At 43.0% G+C, this 19,302-nt stretch overlaps 1 protein-coding gene and 2 long non-coding RNA genes across 4 annotated transcripts in view; 2 read left to right on the forward strand and 1 right to left on the reverse strand.

The window, feature by feature from the left end:
* PTK2 (protein tyrosine kinase 2) overlaps positions 1-4,728 on the reverse strand; it is a 151,784-nt gene extending 147,056 nt beyond the window's left edge. For both annotated transcript variants that reach the window (XM_015856384.1, XM_015856385.1), the window contains exon 1: positions 4,613-4,728. The gene's annotated coding sequence lies outside the window, so the exon portion shown is untranslated. The remainder of the gene's footprint in view (positions 1-4,612) is intronic.
* Positions 4,729-7,877: 3,149 nt separating this feature from the next.
* On the forward strand, positions 7,878-12,589 carry LOC107310586. The gene is made up of 3 exons (XR_001553650.2): positions 7,878-8,483; positions 10,517-10,605; positions 11,253-12,589. It is a non-coding gene; the product is annotated as an uncharacterized LOC107310586 (long non-coding RNA).
* A 764-nt stretch (positions 12,590-13,353) lies between these two features.
* On the forward strand, positions 13,354-19,012 carry LOC107310579. The gene is made up of 3 exons (XR_001553642.2): positions 13,354-13,720; positions 15,290-15,421; positions 16,758-19,012. It is a non-coding gene; the product is annotated as an uncharacterized LOC107310579 (long non-coding RNA).
* Positions 19,013-19,302: the final 290 nt, after the last annotated feature.

Raw genomic sequence — 19,302 nt, forward strand, 5'->3', positions numbered from 1 at the left:
GAAAAAAGAACTGCTCTCCACTTCACACTACCTGAAATTTTCTCTTTTATGCATCAACCTTCACTAGAGAAACAGTAGGCGGAAACAAGTCCAACATTCTGAAGAAAACCACAAAGGATAGAAAGATTACAACCACTCACGACATCATGAACATTCATTGTAAAGACACGAGAGTGGCAGCAGATTACATTCTTGAGCTCCGTGTTTTAGGAAAGGATTAATTTTTAGTTCTCTTCAAATCAGTAACAAGTTACCTCTTAAAGGTGCTCACAATTTCTGGCTCCCAGTGCCACAGGGCACCGTGAACACACCTGTCAGCATTAGCACAGATCATAAAGCCCATGGATTGAAACTGGCACTGACTGACAACAACCCCCAATGCTGGGCACAACTCAGTCACTGGGGTGTGTAAGAAGTCTGTTATTAGCACCATCAGTGCTTCATTCTTTTGTTAGCAGTAATGCTGAATCTATTTACTTGAAGCATCTTTAAGAAATAAGTACTAAATGAAGATGACTCTTACCGCTTACATCAGAAAGCACTTTGCAGCACTAAGAAAAGGTCACGGAAAAAGCTGGGCCCCTGGATAAAGAGGTGCACTCAAATGTAAGAAACATATTGAGTTAGTTCATTTTTTGAGCTTCTGCTAAATTAGCCTCCTGCTACTTCCTTGCAATCCAATTATTTGCTATCCTAGCAGCGAGGAAACAGGAAAGAACAGGAGCTCCTCCTTCCTATGGTCAAAAAAGAAAAGGAAAAAGAAATAACAAACATCTGCCGGTTCTAATCCTTCCCAGGAACTTTAACGGGACTAAAAGTAAAACGATCTCTGCCTTCCGAAGACATTTAATAGCTTGGAATGGTGTGCTCCCTCTCCCCTCCCCCAAAACAAATTGAAACAAAAGCAGGAATTGCACGTTTTCATGTGAAGGCAAACAATGAAAAGAAACCCAAGCGGCAGCAGGAAGCAGCGAGCAGTCGGTAGAGCCCTCTGACCTCTTTCTTAGTGTACCCACCAGCTTTGGCTCTATCACTCAGACCATGCAATCAGCATGAGGAGGGTCTCACTTTGAAGGAGCTCACACATACACTGTCTTTCAGTTTACTGTTTCATCAGCACACCTGGAATGACAGCATTGAAGAGCAAGTGATCTCCTACCGCTGTCTCCAGGACAACCGATGCACACCGTTTGCTTATGTGCTTGTGATTAGCAGGAAGGAAATTAGCCCAGGGTCTTGAAATGAGTTGAATTACAGTTCCAACGGGGGAAAGAGCCAAGATTCATCTTAAGGATTAAGCTCTAAACTGACCTTTATTACACCGTATGAAGCTGGAACCCTGCAGCAAAACAGAACAGAGCTGGAGTTACTCAGTTCCCCTTCGCAGTGAAAACAAAGAAGCAATACTTCAGTAAGCAGGAATCTACGGAACAGTTTGTATTTCTGGTACCAAGCACAGAAAAAGAAACAGAAGAACAGGTAAAACAACAAACAGCATTAGAGGGGAAACCAACCTTTGAGTCACAGCAAACAAAGGGAATCCAATATAGGAGAAGCTGGAAGTTTTAACAGTTCTACTGTGGATTGCTGCATATCTGACTGGAATTTAGAAGGACTCACATTAAAGGTCAACATAAGAGAAAAACGTTCTCTAACAAAGCCTGCGCCATTCACCTTTCCTTATTTACCTCTTCCATTCCAATTTTTACCTGTTGGAAATGGCTACCAAACTTCGTAAGCCAGATTCCAAAAACTGTTCCCCATTTCTGCCAGAGCCAAAGAGCAGCAGGTTTCAGTCTCATCCCACCTCCAGCAAAGCTCTGACGGCGTTTCTTCCACACATAAGATCCCTAATGCTGTTGGATGGAGGGACATGACACATGATAGAGCTTTCAGAACACACCTTGCAAGCATTAGCAGTTCAAACACCCTGCAGCACAACCCACGGGGTAATTAAAACTGTTTCTCCCAGGTCTGCTTTCCTACAAGTGAGGAATGTCAAACCAAGCTACCTGGCTTACTTTTTAAATACAAAACCACTCTCTTCAAGGCAAATCACTCACAAGACAGCCTTGTAGTAAGGCACACTTCCCAGTCCGAAACATTAAACGCTGAGCTAAGAGTGAACTAACTTAGGGAGTTTTCATGGTAGAAAGAACACAGATCTACTGGGGAAAGAGAAATCCACAGTGCAAAGCCTGAGTTCAGATCCTAATTAACCACATTCTTCAGCAGGTCCTCCTCATCGCCCATCAAACACCATCTGAACACTGTGGTAGAGAACAAGGAACATCACAACGTCCTAAACATCAACCATACACAAATCATTTCTGCTGCCACTCTGTACAAGAGGGCAACGATACAGTAAGAAATTGTTTGTTGTAGATGTTAAATACTGACCTATAGCTGCAACCTTCACATCCAAAGTACTCAGTAGTGGTGTCCAGAACATTAGAATTACACTTACATGACATAAGGGGGAGAACAGTGTCAGGGAACCTCATCTGATGGAGGTAAGAGTCACACAACTGCATTTTCTGTGACAGCTGTATGGAATGAGAACATTGTTATCATCAGTTGGAAATACCGGCGGTAGTTGGACTAAATGATCTTGGAGGACCTTTCCAACCTTGGTGAGTCTATAATAACTGCAGACCACAATGAACAACTCAGAAAATACTGATCAATACTGAACAAAAACAATAAGAACAGTCAATTACGAACAGAAATTAATCCGCTAAACCATCAGACCTACTTGGTTTAGTACTTCATCTTCAAAAAGAACCGCTGCTTCTCTCTTCTCCTAATCCCCCTGAATACATACGAGCTTAGTGGTATTCACAAAACCAAGGTTTCCCCCTTTCGAGTATTAGTCATAATGTGGTAAACCATTATATTTAAAAAAGCCCTCTCAACAGCGTGCAATCGCTTTGAAGCGAAGTTGCATCACCACATCAGATCTTTAGAAATTACGACTCTTCTTAAAGCTCTTGAAGCAAATCACACCCTCAAGACAGCAGAGAGATGCTCTAAGAATATTCATTCTGGATGAGGCGCTCCAGTGCCGACGCTACCAGTTGATTGCTATGTCAACCACACACGCTTTATTAATACCCGAGGCTGAATAAAGCTTAGAGCTACTGACAGAAAAAAGTATCATCCCATCTTCCTTTCATGTGTACATTGTACCCTTTGTATAGAAACAAAAGGTCAACCAACCCGAGCATCAATCTGAGCTCAACATCAACCTACAAATACTGGATTTAAAATGTAATAGTACAGATTAACTTCTGGCTACTGACAAAAAAGCTACTCAAGAGTGCACAGTCCTCAGAGAGAAAACAACAGCAACTAAAGAAATGCCTCCTCCCTTTTCTTTTTTTGTTCTTCTTCGTAATACCCCAGGATTTTATGCCCATTAAATTTATTAATTACACGTACTCAACAGAATTTCTGCTATCAAACTCACGTCAAGAAACCCAAAGGCCCTCACCCTGCAAACCACACCAGAGGAGCAAAAGGTGTTCGGACACAGAAACGTGGTGGATAACACAGCCTGATTGTAAACGGAATCAGAAAGGAGATGGGTGGAGAAAGGAAGCGGGGGAATTTCGGACATGGACAACATCAGTAAGATAACAGGCTGTTCTGAATAGCCGTGTAACTCCATTTTCTGGCCCCCACCCAGCTGTGTTCTTGACCTAACCCAGGTTTAATAAAAGCAGAGATGCTAACGGCAGATTAGCTGGAAGGAACGCAGGGCTTTTCCAATTACAATACATACACACACAAATATAAAAACGATATAGAAAAACCGAAATAACCTGAATTTTTAAGGGGTGCATCGCAACACCATTTTTAAGCTAACACACTGAAATCCCATTTACTTCGGCAGGAATCCCCGAGCGCTTCCCCCTTTCAAGCGAACTTTTTGTTTGACACATTTGCTACAGCACCGCTATTATTCCCATCAAAAACGGAGCTGCGGGCTGACACTGCCGAGTCAAACAGCGGTTCTGGGGCCTGCAGGGTAAAAACTCTGCCTTCAAAGCATTTCAATCAGCCTGACTGCCAGCCGGCTCGCAATGAAGCAATACAGTGAGCTCCAGTCCTCCAGCTAGAGAAAAAAAAAGGGGTATAAAGGAGGAGGAAGGGGGCAAAGCAGCAGCAGGGGGAAGGGGGCAAAGCAGCAGGAGGACCCCCCTCCCCTTCCCCTTCCCTTTCCCTTTCCCCTTTGTTTACTTGACGGACCGTCCCGCTCCGCTCCACATCCGGTGGGACCGTCCCCGGGCAGCAGTGAGGGGAGGCCGGGAGGGAACTACATGATCCTTGAGGTTCCTTCCAACCCGGCTCATTCTGTGATCCTGTGGGAGGCCGGTGGGATGCAGCACGGCCGCAGCTCCCCTTCCCCTTCCAGCCGTGGCCTCCCAGCACGGCTCTGCCCGTATCCCCCCCTCACACAGCCGTACCCCGAGGAGATGTGTGTGGGGGGGGATAGAAGGAAACCCGCTACCCGCCCCTCCCCTCCCCCAGCCCAACCTCCCTCAGGGACGCCCCCTCCCCGTTATGTAAGTGGGGGCCGCTCCTCAGAGCCCCCTCCTCACACACTCACCGCTCTGCGGGCAGCCGCCCCCTGTCCCAGCCCGGCGATGGGTGAAGCCGTGATGTGATGTGATGCCGCTCGGTGTCTCAGCTCGGTGAGCAGGGCTGACGGCTGCTCGCTTTCCTTCCTTCCTTCCTCTCTCCGTTCCTCGCTCGCTCCCCCGTTTCCCTGCCCGCCTCCCCAGCCACTCCAGGCCGCTCCCCCGCCCTCCCTCCCGGCGCGCTGCACCATGGGATGCGCTGCCCTCTCCCTCCCTCTCTCCCCGCACTAACATGGCTGCGAGGGAGGAGGAGGAGGAGGAGGAGGGAGGGGGGTCAGGCTGCCGCCCCTCGCACTGAGGAGGTGGGAGCTGCCGCCCCGCCTGCGCAGCCGCCTCAGGTGGTGGAGACGTTGGTCGCCACCTCAGGTGCTCTCCATCAGGAGAGGGGTGGTCAGCAGGGATAGGGAGGTGATTGTCCCTCTCTACTCTGCTCTGTGAGGCCCATCTGTTGTACTGTGTCCAGGTGTGGAGCCTCAGTACAAAAAAGACATGGAGATTTTGGAAAGGGTCCAGAGGAGGGACAGGAAGATGATCAGGGGGTGGAGCACCTCCCTATGAGGACAGGCTGAGGGAGTTGGTTTGTTCAGCCTGGAGAAGAGAAAGGTTGCGGGGTGACCTCATTGCAGCCTTTCAGTACTGAAGGGAACTTACTCCAGGAGGGGAGTAAACCTGAAAGGGCTGATAATAGCAGGACACGGGAAATGGTTTAAGTTAAGAGGAAGATTTAGGTTGGATGTTAGGGGGAAGTTTCTTTACTAGGAGAGTGGTTAGGCCTGGAACAGGCTGCCCAGGGAGGTTGTGGATGCCCCGTCCTTGGAGGTGTCAAGACCAGGTTGGACGGGGCCTTGGCAACCTGATCTAGTAAAGGTGTATGTTTGGTGGCCCTGCCCAGGCAGGGGAGTTGGAACTACATGATCCTTGAGGTCCCTTCCAACCCGGGTCATTCTGTGATTCTGTGATCCCCCCTATGTGCACCATCCGTGGCCCTCAGTGCCACATCTCCATGTACCTTGAACACCTCTAGAGCTGGTGACTCCAGCACCACCTGTTCCAATGCTTTACCACTCTTTCTATGAGCTTTATGAGACAGTTTCCATGTGTCCTATCACTTCCCACCTGAGAAAAGATAATGACGATCACATAATGGCCTGAAGTTGCCCCAGGGGAGGTTCAGGTTGGATATTAGGTAAAAAAAAAATCTCAGAATGAGTGATAATGTATTGGAACAGACAGTGGTGGAGTCACCAACCCTGGAGGTGTCCAAGAAACATGTAGATGTAGCAGTGACAGACTTGGTTTAGTAGGCATAGTGGTAATGAGATGATGTTTAGACTTCATCTTAGAAATCTTTTTCAACTACAGTGATTCTCTGATTGGGACAGGCTGCCCAGAGATGGTGGAGTCACCATCCCTGCGGGTATTGAACAGAAGTATGGATGCGGCATTGAGAGACATGGTTTAGTGATGGACTTGGTAGAATCATAGAATATCCCAACTTGGAAGGGACCCATAAGGATCACATCATCATAGAATAACCTGAGTTGGAAGGGATCCACATAGATTGAGTCCAACTACAGACTCTACACAGGACAACCCAAAAGTGAGACCGTATGTCTGAGTGCATTGTCCAGATGCTACTTGAACTCAAGCAAGCTCAGTGCCATGACCACTACCCTGTTCCAAAGTCTGACCAACCTCTTGGTGAAGAACCTGTTCCTGATATCCAACCTGAACCTCCCTGGTAGTGTTAATCAATGCTGGACATGATGATCTTGAAGGTCTTTTCCAATCTAAATGATTTTAAGATTGCAATGGCATACCTAGAAATTGTCTTTTAATCACAGGTATAAAAGGTGTCTACCTTTTGTAAAAGAACTGGGCTATTAGAAAAAATATATACAGGTTAAAAGAAATATATATATAGAAATAAAATGGGAGACTCACTGACTTCCTTAGCCCAGAAGGTTTGTACATGTCTCTGTCTGGCTCCTGGGAGCTCTTTCCCCAGCAGACTTGTAGGCTAGACCTGATAGCAAATACACTCTTTCATCTGAAGCTGGATCACCCTGCAGAAATAGGGGAAGGAAGGAGAAATGATTTCAGTTATTTTATAATTATTGGTCTGAGGATCAGTATTGATGCTCCTGCCAGAAAAGGTAGAAAAGTGCTAATTAAAATTACTGATGACAGAATGTTGGGAGGCTTTCAATAAGGAGGATGTTCACAGTCACATGCAGGCAAAAATAGAATACTCTTGAGGACAGCGATAGAGAAAAATGGGAGGAAATACACGAGTAAAAACAGCACTATGTTTTTACTTACATTTTCTATGTAAGTAAGAAAATGTATTTTACATACATTTTCTATGTAATATGAAGGGAAGGGAGGGGAGGTGTAATACTGGAAAGAGAAAATGGAGCTTTATGCATTTTTATGATGTGGTGATAGGGAATTACGTTAAATGACTTGTTCAAGCATTTGATCCCAAACACTCATTGTTTCTCTTTTGTCTCAGCCTTTGTCCAAAGATGTCAAAGTGCCTCTGAACAAACATAGGAAGATGTGAAGAAGATGTTGTGGAAAACTGAGACAATATTTGAGTTCCCCAACTCACACATTTACTGAGTGAACCAACCTGAAAGCATTTAGCTCCTCTCCAGGGCTGTGTCCTTAGGTAAGATAGTAGCAATAATTGTATGAAAAATAATATATCCTATCCTTTTGATAAACATGCATTTAATAAATATTCTTGTTTTAGATACCTTTCTAAATCAATTTGCTCTAATAAATATTGACTTAAAGCCTTATAATGACTTACAACTTTATCTCCCGCAGGTTCTCTGGTAAGCATCAATGTACCATTTCTCCTGATTTTACAGACAAGAAAGCTACTAAAAGATATGTGTCTGATTTACAGAGGAGACAGAGTAAAGCCAGAGCAGTTTTAGAACAGAAAGCCTAATTCTTCTGTTTCTGCTGAATCTTTTTTACATGGAAAAGAAGTATGCTCTCTCAAGTCCTTGGGAGTTTTCCCACTGGTTTAAATAAGAGGAAGGCAAACCTGAAATTATAAATCACATTGATGCTTTCTACCAATTCCTGAAAATGTCTTAGTTTAGAGTGCTGTTGAGATTAATTTTTTTGGTGCTGGTTTCTTGTTGCTTTTTTTCACCAACAAAAAGCTTATGAGAACAGAAGCCTTCAGCAGGGCAGCACTCTGATAAAACACTTGCTGGGAAATCTTGCTCACGTTACTGAATACAATTGTTAGTCAAACGTAGAGGAAGTTCTATAAAAGCTGATGATTGAAACTCTCAACTGAGAGAGGGGAGCTGTGTTCAAGTGTGTATCTGATGACTGGTTACATAGTTATCCAGACTAAAAACTTCAGCACAGATTCATGAACATGAGTACAATGATAGTCACTGTTTCTATATGGACCATAAAGCATCACCAGTTTGAGATCTCTGTTTTTCCCCCTCTTAACTCCAATTTCTCATTCAAACTCACTGCCTTTGAGTGAGGCTCCTGAGAGACTTCAGAAGTTCATGGGTTCCACCTACCAAGAAAACAATGAATTGCTCTCTGATTCTATCTATTTTTCTCAATTGACTACTGGAAAGCCCGAGTAATTAGCCTAAATTTTTACAGAGGTAACCTTTTATGAGATGTGACTCACACCCTGGTCTTTTAAGATTCTTCTTTTCTTCTAATTCTTGACTTTTTTTTTTTATAGAAGAGTAAAATAGTTTTCTTCCCATCTCTGTCTCCATGGAGGTTACTGGTAGATGGAAATGAGACTATCCCTTTTTAAGTCATTATTGAACAAGTAATATTGAGGTAAGGCATTCTGTTGAATACTAATGTTATTTGTCTAGCCTACACCATTATCTCATTCAATTTACAGCAGATATTAAACCTGTGCTGCATTGGTATAAACAAAAAGGTAGGAAGCTTCATTATAGTTCACCATGTATTGTCTTTCCTTTCATTGAATGATGGAGTAATAGCTTTAAAAAGACCCAGTTCTTTCCGGTGTTTTGGAGCACAGCTGCAGTCAGGCTTTTCTGCAGGATGGTAAATATTCATTAAAACAACCGGAGTGATCAGGCATACAAGAGACAGGTAGCTCTGAACTGCAGGACTACTTCAAGCTGTGATAGTGAAATGCAGGGGGATTTAGGGAAAAAAATAAAAATAAAAAAGAAAGAGAAAATGGCAAGATGTTAAAAATTTCTTAAAATACACAGTAACATTCTTCATCATGAGAGGAAAAAGTGCTTTTTGAAATCATTTGAATCAAGCATAGATTAAGAAGTCTTCAACAATGTTCTGCCCTCTTGAGGCCCCATCTGGAGTAATGTGTCCAGGTCTGGTGCCACCAATACAAGAAAGACAAGGAGCTGGTGGAGAGGGTCCAGAGGAGGGCCACAAAGATCAGAAGGCTGAAGCAGCTCCCCTATGAAGACAGGCTGAGGGAGCTGGGTGACCTCATTGCAGCCTTCCAGTACCTAAAGGGAACCTATAAACAGGAGGGGAGGCACCTCTTTGAAAGGGGAGATAACGGCAGGACAAGGGAAATGGTTTTAAGTTGAAGGAGGGAAGATTTAGGTTGGATATCGGGGGAAGTTCTTTACTATGAGAGTGGTGAGGTGCTGGAACAGGCTGCCCAGAGAAGTTGTGGATGCACTGTCCCTTCAGGCGCTCAAGGCCAGGTTGGATGGGGCCCTGGGCAGCCTGGTCTAGTATTAAATGTGAAGGTTGATGCTTCATGATCCTTGAGGCCCCTTCCAACCCAAGTCATTCTATGATTCTATGACTGATTCTATGATCAGGTCCTACATTTAACAGTGAACGATTTCTCACAGGTGGAGGATGAGCACTGCAGGAATTACAGGCATAATGGTACATGCAGCCTAATGGTCTGAACATACATTTGTATGTTCATTGAATACACTGAACATACAGATTTGTACAATGTAAGGCAACAAAATGTCACTCACGTTAAAATGCACATCTTCATCTTCAATCTGAGTTAAAAATAAAAAAAAAGCCTAACTGTTATATTAGCATTTTTCTACAGCCTCCAGAGCAGAGGAAGGCATCAAATGGAAATCTTTATAGTTTATTAAAGAAAAAAAAAAAAAAAAAAAAAAAAAAAAGAAAGAAAGAAAGAAAAAGAAATAGAAATAGAAACACAAAGAAATTCTTAAGGAAAGTTTCACGGGAAATCAGCAAAACTGTGCAGAGTCAGGAAAAATTTTGTATGGAAAAAACTAATTAGTGGCTTTGGGACCCATTTGATGACTTGCTGTTATTAACTAAAACCTCCAAAGCAAATGTTAATGTCTTAATTAGAAGCACAGTAATAATCTCCTCCATTTCCCAATGGGAAGCAAACAAACAAACAAAAAAAAAAACCAGCCCAGGAACATTTTTATTATTATTTAAATTCCCTGGGTATAACTGTCTAAAAGCAGTGAGGGAAGACACCCAACATACTTTCTTTGTGGACAAAAACCACTTTGTTATCACGTGGCAACATGGGCCATCCCACCTGGCCTTTTCATCACAGTGATAAGGTAGAAGGAAGAGATCAGTAAGTTTATTTGGCTTTCCATAAAATCAGAATGTTTGTCCTCATTGTTGGCTTTGCTTTCTGCAGAGAAAGACCCCACATTGGCTTAGTTAGCCATGGTTGGACTACGATACTTTCTAGGAGTGTTCTTGGTGGCTTTCCCAGTGAGGATACAGCTTTCCAATTCTGAGCCATCCTGCGACATTTACAATTCCAGTTAGTCAAACTGATATTGATAAAGCTCAGTTTTTCTTACTGCGTCCTTATGCATTTCTGGTTCTTTGTTGTTATTCAGATCAAGTCAGCATCTTGCAAGAACTGTGACAGCAGTGTCATCACCGTGTTCTCTATCAAATCCCTCCCGAAATCCCTTCAGCTGCTTTGGTAAGCTTACACTTTTCCTGCAGAGCCCCTTGATGTGTAAAATGTATGCGGTGTTTTGATCAAAGAGGTTCTTGTATTTAATGCAAATTTCAATACACATATAGCAGTCAGATGTGAATGTATAGATCTAATCCTCCCGCTCTCCAGAGTGACACTGGGCCCATGGGGCGTCTGTCCAGCTAGCAGGAAAGATGGCTGTTGAGGAATATTTTATCATAGAGAAATAGAATTGTTTGAGTTGTAAGGAACCTTTAAAGTTTCTCTAGTCCAACTGCCCTGCAATGAACAGGGATTTTAACTTGATGCCGCATCCCTGGAGACATTCAAGGCCAGGCTGGATGTGGCTCTGGGCTCGTGGTAGGCGACCCCGGGCAAGCGGTGAAAAAATCTTGCCTTAATCCTTTCTGATGCTAAAGCGAAGCATCAGATATCTGAGAATGATCTTCTGTTGGTTTATTTTGAAACACAGATAAAAATACGCAGAGTAATTTCTTTTTTCTATAGATATTGATGATCATTGCTGGCCAGTCTCAATTTCAGCAAGTTCTTTTCAATTCATATTGATTCTTGTAATTGCTTATTTTCCAGCCTCTTTTTATTCAGTTCTGGTTTCTACAACTTTGCTGTCAGCTTCTTTTTAATTGTAGGTGGATGGAGTTCTGACAGTTGAGACAATGTGACCAGTCATCATGGAATCTGTCCCAGCATCATGAAGACTTTGATGCTTTGTTGGTTTGGATTTTAGGAGTGGAATACAGGGCTGGTACTTATTCTGTGTGCCTTTTCTCTGAGTTTTAGGGTTCTCTCCATCTTCACTTAAGCCATGACCATGGAAATTTTTCTTTCTCAGCACTTCCACCCACCAAAGACAGGTGGATAGAGGCTGAAGTTGTTCTGTTGGACCAGGAGTCTTTATCTTTGATAGCTGTGTTGCGGAGTGGGATATGCTGAAGGGAACACATTCTAGCACTTGGTTCTAGGATGGAGAAATTCTTCCAATCCCGTCTTCTGTTTCAGAGACAATCCTCCTGCATTACATTTTCCTCTTGTTAAAAAACAGTCGCTTTAAGCTGTAGTCAAGATATTGATGTCTTGTATTTATGACCTGAACTTATTCTATGATGGCTGCATAGGGAGTCCCTGCTGTCTAAATGAAGTCATTACTTGGGAACCACTGAATGAATGACCTCATAACTTTAAGTCAGCCTGAAGAAGCATATCGAGGTAGAAGGTTTCTGTCATACCTCTAAATTTTTCATCCAGTATTAATTTGAAAGATGGCATAAAAACAGAATAAAAGAAGACTGTAATTTTCTTGACTTCAGATTCATGCTCTTCAGTTGCCTAATTACAGGCTGATAATTTATTATCAGATCCAGAAGAGAAACAATAGGTGCTCTTGTACAAATTTTCTGTGACATGAGACTTTGAATGTATCAAACATAGAGTTAAATGCCTTACCAGGTATGGTTAGAAGACAGCGGTGCTTAGGAAAATACTTTATTTGCAGGACTTTACAGACTGGAAGAGCTGGGGGTGTTCAGCCTGGAGAAGAGAAGGCTCAGAGGTGACCACATAGTGGCCTTTCAATATATAAAGGGGAGCTACAAGAAAAAAAAGAGGACAGATCCTTTAGCAAGGTCTGTGGTGACAGAACAAGGGGAAGAGTCTTCAAGCTTATAGAGGGCAACTCTGCCTCTTTTGAAGCTGCTCTGTGAAGTGCTTTACTATCTGACTACCACAATACCACACTTGAGTTTATTTACTTTGTGGGAAAAGTATTGCACCAAAAAAGGAAGAGAGAAGGCCTGTGGTTGGATTTAAATCAATGTGCTTTGCTTTGGAGGACTACATGGGTTGATTACAGCACACACAGGAGTGACTTCATGCTGTGTAGGTCCCTTCTAGCTGAACTAAGCCTACTGTATCCTCCTGTCCTCTCTTCTCCTCTCATCTTCGTGGCCCTTTGCTGGACTCCAAGGAGATCCCTCTCTCAATATTTATATTACATTAAGATAAATATTATATTCAGATGTTTATATATATTAATATTATATTAATAATTCAGCTTTAAATATAAATTTGTTCCTGAAAATGTTAATCTCCCTCCAAATAAGAGTCTAAGAGTTTTAATTTTTATTGAAGCAGTTAACAAGTGTGACTGTCCAGCTTCGTCACAGTTACTGCGCTGAGTGAAAGCTGCCTCAGAAACAGCAAGAGACAAAGGAACAGTGAATGTACCAAATTATGAGTGTCTCAAGGAGTCAAACATCTCTTTGTTGTGGATGCCTGCCTCTCTAGGAAGTGGGCTGGCTGCAGCAAGGAAAGGAGCTTTGTAAATCAGCTGGGGATTAATTCTTAGTCTTTATTTAGAAACATACTTTTTTGTGCATTGCTGTTCAAGTCCTAATACACATCAGCATTGCAGCTAACCAGGATATTTAACCCTCAGTGAGTTTACAGGTTAGAAGAAGCAGTGTGGAGTGAGGCCTTTTTTTCTGCTGTGAGTATCCTGGGGGGCTTCATGTCATTTAGTGTTCCGATGCCCCCAGTTCTGATCTGTTAAATAGGCACAGTAATTCCAAAGCTATGAACGATACTGGGTGTTACATGTAGGAGGATGAAGCTGTCTGGACATTGAAGACCAAGTGTGTTCAATGGCTTTTTTCTTTGCCTTCATACAGTTGTCGTGTCCCCAACTGTTACCTGTAGCTTAAGGAAAAACTTCTATAGTTGCAAGGAAAGTTTGTCCTTTCTGTTCTGTTCTGATGTTGCTCGATCAGCTCCTGCAACAGCCATTTTCTGTATTTGTTGATGTTGAGCTAGTTACAAACTGAGCTGCTTTGTTTATTTACCGAGCAGTGGTAGAGACGTTTCAAGTTCCTGTTATTGGTTACCCCACTGCTCCTTTACTCTGATTTAAACCAGAGGAATGTGACCAGAATGTAATAAAAACAAAGCCTGCTAAGGCACTTGAGAGATTTCATGCTTAAAAAACAAACTGTCTTTACAGGTTCTTATTGGTGCCCCTTTGCTGTAATGGGGGAAGTTTGACAACAGAAACTCACAGGTGTTGATGTCAAGAATAGAAACGAGGGCCATTGCTCCTATCCAGGTACCAATGGAAGTATTTATAGAGAAGAGCAACACTCTCAGTTAATCTTGATAATGTGCTAGTATTTTAGAAGCTGAAGTAAGAGAGATGAATATCCGTGTTTTTAGGATCCACTCTAAAATCCATAGGCAGAGTCATCCAAAGTCATGGCACGACGAAGGACACAAAGGCAGTGCATTTGTTATCACACCCACTGTGTCTGTGCTGTGCTGCTGGTAGCTGAGGTGATGGATTGGCTTGTTGCAGATGCAGGGTGAACGTGGGCTCACCGTATATTAAGTGTGCAGTGTCCGGAGCTTCCCAGATGGGAGGCAACTCCAGAGATCAGCAGAAAATCTCTTGTTGACTACGGTGGCCTTTAGACCAACCCTGAACCTCTGCAAAATGCTTGTGTGTGCTGTAGAAAATTATTATAATCTAACATTTGTAGGTAGGGAAAAAAAGAAATCACTTACTAAAGGTCCCTTTGGAGTATCCAGCTTCCAGTTCCATTTTCAGCTTGCCAAGCCATGCAGAGTTTTACTTAGCAAGGCTGTATAGCTGGAACTGAGCTTGTCGAGTCTTTAAATTGATTCCAAAGGAGGTTTTTTTTGCTGGAGACAGACTGCAGCTTGTTTAACCATAAAGCAGTACAACATGCTCGTGATTTCTAAGCACGATGGGGTTGTGGTATAAATTCTTCTTTTACAAGGCTTCAGAATGTCTTTTGATAAAATCAGTGAGTAATTTTATGGTTATAGCTGTTTTGATGTGAAATATATCTGTTCAGTCTTACCATCTTTTTGAGTTGGAAAGCTTCAAAGCAATTCTATACCTTCCCTTAAATGTCTTCTGTTACAAAGCAGCTGAGTTGCAGCATTCAGTGCACAGAACTGCTACCTTACGAGGCTCCGTCAGACCTAAATTTTGGCAAGAGAATTCTGATTTTATCTGCAGTTTCTATACAGTAGAGACAGCTTCTTTTCTCTGGGGCTACTGAAGAGTTGGAGGGTGTTTTCTTTATGAGAATTAGGAGAAAGTTCACCGCCCCACTTGTTGTGTGGATAGATGAGCTCCCTGCATCCCTCCAGTCAATCTCAGCCACAGGAAACAAGATTTAAAAGAAGGCATTCAATAGCTGTAGTGGTGTTATTTTAAGCTACCATATCAAACAACGTTCCCTCAGTCAAAATAATACAAGCACTAGACTATTTACCACAATAAATAAGGACTGTTTTACAGTTCATTAGGCTTCTGTTGTGTTTCTTATGCTGCAGCTGTAGTGTCAAATACCAGAATTACTGGAAAGTCACCTGTGGAATATTTGGTGCCCTGAAATACAGGCTTGGTCATGTCTATTTTAGGCACATAGACCAAGATTCCTTCATTATTTCGCGTTTTCATTCTAATGTAAGAATTTGTTTCTTGGATTTCAAGGGTCATACTTGATACATTCATTCATGAGCTAAAATAAGCTGAAGTGATCCCACAGAGGAAGAGATTACTACAGGAGAGTGGCTTTTACTACTGCTAAACCAGCCAAATATTTGCAGCTTTGCAATGATTCATCCTTTTTCCTCTCTTTTTCAGCAGTAAGTATGTTGGAAGAACAGACTAAGGAAGGAGCTAATGATACTCCTGGCCCAAAAGAAGATCAAGTCCTTTTTCAGCGAATAATTTGACCTGAATTAAATCCTTCGCTGTTATAACGTGGTCACAAAAGTAAGCAGAACTGTCCCTACTTATCCTAACTAGGGAATAAGACCTTTACCTCATTCTTTTATTAAATTTGCTTTGAAATATTAATTATTATTATTGTGGATTATTATTTAATATTCACTATTATTTCTATAAAAGGAAATATCTGGGGCTGATGACCTATCCTGAGCAAAGTATAGCAGCACGTGGATTAGGACCATCCTACAAAGAGCATGGCCAGAGGAGCCTGTGCCTGAAAGAAGCTCAGGAGTCATCAGTGCACCACCATGAGCTGCCTTGACCCTGAACTGGTGGAATTCAACCACAAAACAGTTAATTTTCCAGTCTTAGGGCGTATAGTAAAGTAGCCACGAATTAGAAACCTTTCAGTCTCCACCCTACATTTGTCCATGTCCATGGAGTTGTTTGTGTTTGCTTTTTTCCCAAGGTAGTTCCTTGGCAGATGGTTCCTCTTTCTCCCTGTAAGGTGCCTCCACCCTCCTAAATTACTGAGTTCCCCATTCACTTTTGGGTCCTCTCCCTTGAGCACCCCCAGCACATAAACAGCACAGTTCAGCCCCAGCTGTCTTTGGGATTTAGATCCTTCCCTCTGGAAATGAAAACTAGCTGTAGTGTTTGGGTTTGTTTGTTCCAAAAAAACACTCATAGAGCACTGTAAAAACAATTCTGTAGGTTTATCTCCCTTTCTTCTACAAAGTCCTCCGACACCCTCCTAACAGGATTTACACCCTTCGGGATGTGGTATAGTGGACATGATGGTGATGGTTTGGACTATAGGACCTTAATGTTTTTTTTCCAACCTCAATCATTCTATAAGTTAACAAAATAATAATTACAAACCATGCACATCATTGCTTTGCAATTCCTGGCATAGGAGCTTGGGATAATAAATTTTGACCTATAGGCTGAACGTCCTGAAGTCTTCTGAGGCTTCCAGATCCCTGAAGACAGAGTCCTTTGCGCTTTGGCTTTAAGATGCTGAGTCTTCAATAACAGCAGTCGAAAGCATTCTTGTCCCTTGCTTTTCTCTCCAGCTCTGTGCTGCTGCAGCTGTATTGGTACGGCTGCCTGAGGTGATGCAATGGAAACTGGGCTGTGGGGCTCACGCAGCTTAAAAAAACACATCAGGGTTATCAACCCTGGTGTACAGTTTTTCTCAAACACATTTAGAAGTTATTAGAGAAATACACAAAACTGTGAATATCAATTGCAGAAATCAGAAGGGAGATTTTATTTTTCCTCTTAATCAGAGTGAAGAATACGCATTCATTTCTAGTAAAATTCATTAAAGGAATATTCCCCGTGCCTATATATAAAATGTTCTTCCCTTTGTGTCCAGAACATGCCAAGGACAGCCAAGAACAGGAGAATCATTTCCAGAAAGGCTTCCTTATGCACAGCTTTTACCTGTGGCTTCATGTGAAGAGCTCGAAGGGTAAGAAGTGTTCCCCTACAGGTGAGTCGGGTGGCACCTCAACAGGTGAAACATCACGCTCAAGGTCAGTAAATGAGCCTGTGGCAAAACTAGAAGAGAAGCAGTAGAGGTGAATGTAATAGGGATGCAGCCAGCTGCCTTGCTGCAGCTGTGCTCGGGGAACATTGATCATATTTTGTTGATGCAAGTGAACTTCTCCAGACAGGGAATAGCACATAAAACCAAACCATTTATCAGCTGTTAAGAGAAATGAGCTGTAAAATGTTAGGCTGTCACAACTGTAATGCAGGCAGCAATTAGTTAGCTTTGAAGGGGGGATGTTTCTCCTCACTATCCTTCTTGTGTGTTCCTATAAAGCTTTGGTCCTATGGAAAGCTATTTCCAAGACTCTTACCTTGGAGAGTGTGTATTCTGATAATAGAGCATTTCAGTCTGGAAGCACTCCCACCACCTTATTAAAAAGTATAATGCAAGGATATTTCCATCCTGACATGTTTCTGGATGCAGAAACATCTCTTAGCTAAACCCCTAGAGGCCTGGAATGAGACATGTATGGTCTCACTACCTGCAGCAAAACTTCTGTGCCATTGAATGCAACAACAAAACTCTGGCTATAAGTAAAATAAAAACCGTTCTGTTCAGAAACTTTTAGAGAAAGGCAAATCCAAAAGCCCAGTCTGTGGGGAGATGAGTATAAATCTGTCCTTGTTCCAGCTGTCAATCTATTCACACTGAGTTGCACAGTAACAGCGAGGGTGGAGTAAAAACAGCAGCAGTGTACCTCAGAAACTGCTGATTCCCATCTTTAGCTAGTGGCACTCAAAGTGATGACAAAACAGAATCACAGCACCATAAATTCCTAAGATCAGCCAGGTTTGGAAATACCTTCAAGGTCACCAGATCTTACCACCAACATGGCTTACTGAGTTCCAACACTGAGCCCTGTCCACTAGTGCCATGTGTCCTGAAGGCCTCTAGGAATGAGGACTCCACCACTTCCCAGGGCAGCCCATTTCCATGTTCGACCATCCCCCTCTATGAAGAAATTCCTCCTGTTATCCAATCTAAACCTCCCTTTGGTGCAAGCTGAGACCATTTCTCCACATCCTATCATTTGTCACCTGTCTTAACGAGATGGGTAAATTGAAGAAGGAGAGGGATTTTTTAGTCTGGAGGGGAGGAGCTCAGGAGAGACGTTATAGCTCTCTATAAATGCCTGAAAGGAGGTGAAATGATTCTATGATTGGTGTTTATCATGTATCTCAGCTACTAAAAACAACTGCCATTCTTCTCCCATTCCGTCCCTTGTTCTTGCCAGTGTTTTACTCACTGAAGCAGCAGCAGTACCAAAGCTGCAAGGAAATATTTAAACACTAATTAACTTTTTAATTCTGTGTGTGGGCAGGCACTTTCTATCCCCTGGAGCACAACTGATTTTCGAGGTATTTATTTGGGCTTGCAGGGTGTTTGCACACTGTGTGCGCTCCCTGTGTATGTGTTGGTATGTGTGTGGGATGCTGCCGGCTGTATCTGCCCGCAGCTGAGCCTGTGTGACATTCCCCTTAGAGCAAGCGAGTTTTCCAATACAAATGTGAAAAACCCAACCCTTTCCTCTGCTTTATTTCAGCTGCTGGATGAAAGCAGATCACACTGCTTCCCCAGCAAGCCATCTGTGTGACAGTACCCCAACCAACACGCGCCAGTCCCTCGGGCTGCAGTGAGCTGGTGGTGATCATCTGGCACAAACTCACCCCGAAGCAATCACCCCATGAGGTTTTCCTCTTCGATTTTTCCAGTGAACTGCAATCTGTGTGGTACTGCTGCAGCTAATCTCATTTTCCCTGGGAGGTGGTTCGGCGTGCGGCTACACTTTGAGTTAGTGGTTATTAAAGCTGCGTGCCTTTCCATACTTCCTTCTGCTCAGCTTCCTCTTCCACAAGAGAAGAGTGATATTGCCGTGATGGAGGGCAATATTGAGGCTCTAGACTGCAAACGTGTATAAAATGGGCTCAGGCTGTGTGTTTCTCTGCATGTTTCACAGCATTGATCTTGCTGGAGAGCCATTTGGACGGAGCTCCCAGACATATAGAACCACTGAATCATAGAATCGCTTGAGTTGGAAGGGACACTTAAAGACCATCAAGTCCAGCCCCCCTGCAATGAACTTCTGGTCACAACAGACCCTGCTAAAGAGTCTGTCCCCTTCTTTCTTATAACCCCCCTTTGGGTACTGAAAGGCCACTCTCAAGTCTCCTGGAGCCTTCTCCTACAGGTTCAATAGACCCAGTTCACTCAGCCTGTCATCACAGGAGAGCTGTTCCACCCTTTGGATTACACAAATGTGTCACTTATTGGACCCTACGAAGACTTGGGCTCCACTAGACCCAGATACCACAAAGGACCTGGGTAGAGCTGGAAGGATGCTGACTTCTAAAGTAGTTTTCACTTT

This window comes from Coturnix japonica, chromosome 2 (genome assembly GCF_001577835.2).
Source record: "Coturnix japonica isolate 7356 chromosome 2, Coturnix japonica 2.1, whole genome shotgun sequence".
Lineage (NCBI taxonomy): Eukaryota > Metazoa > Chordata > Aves > Galliformes > Phasianidae > Coturnix > Coturnix japonica.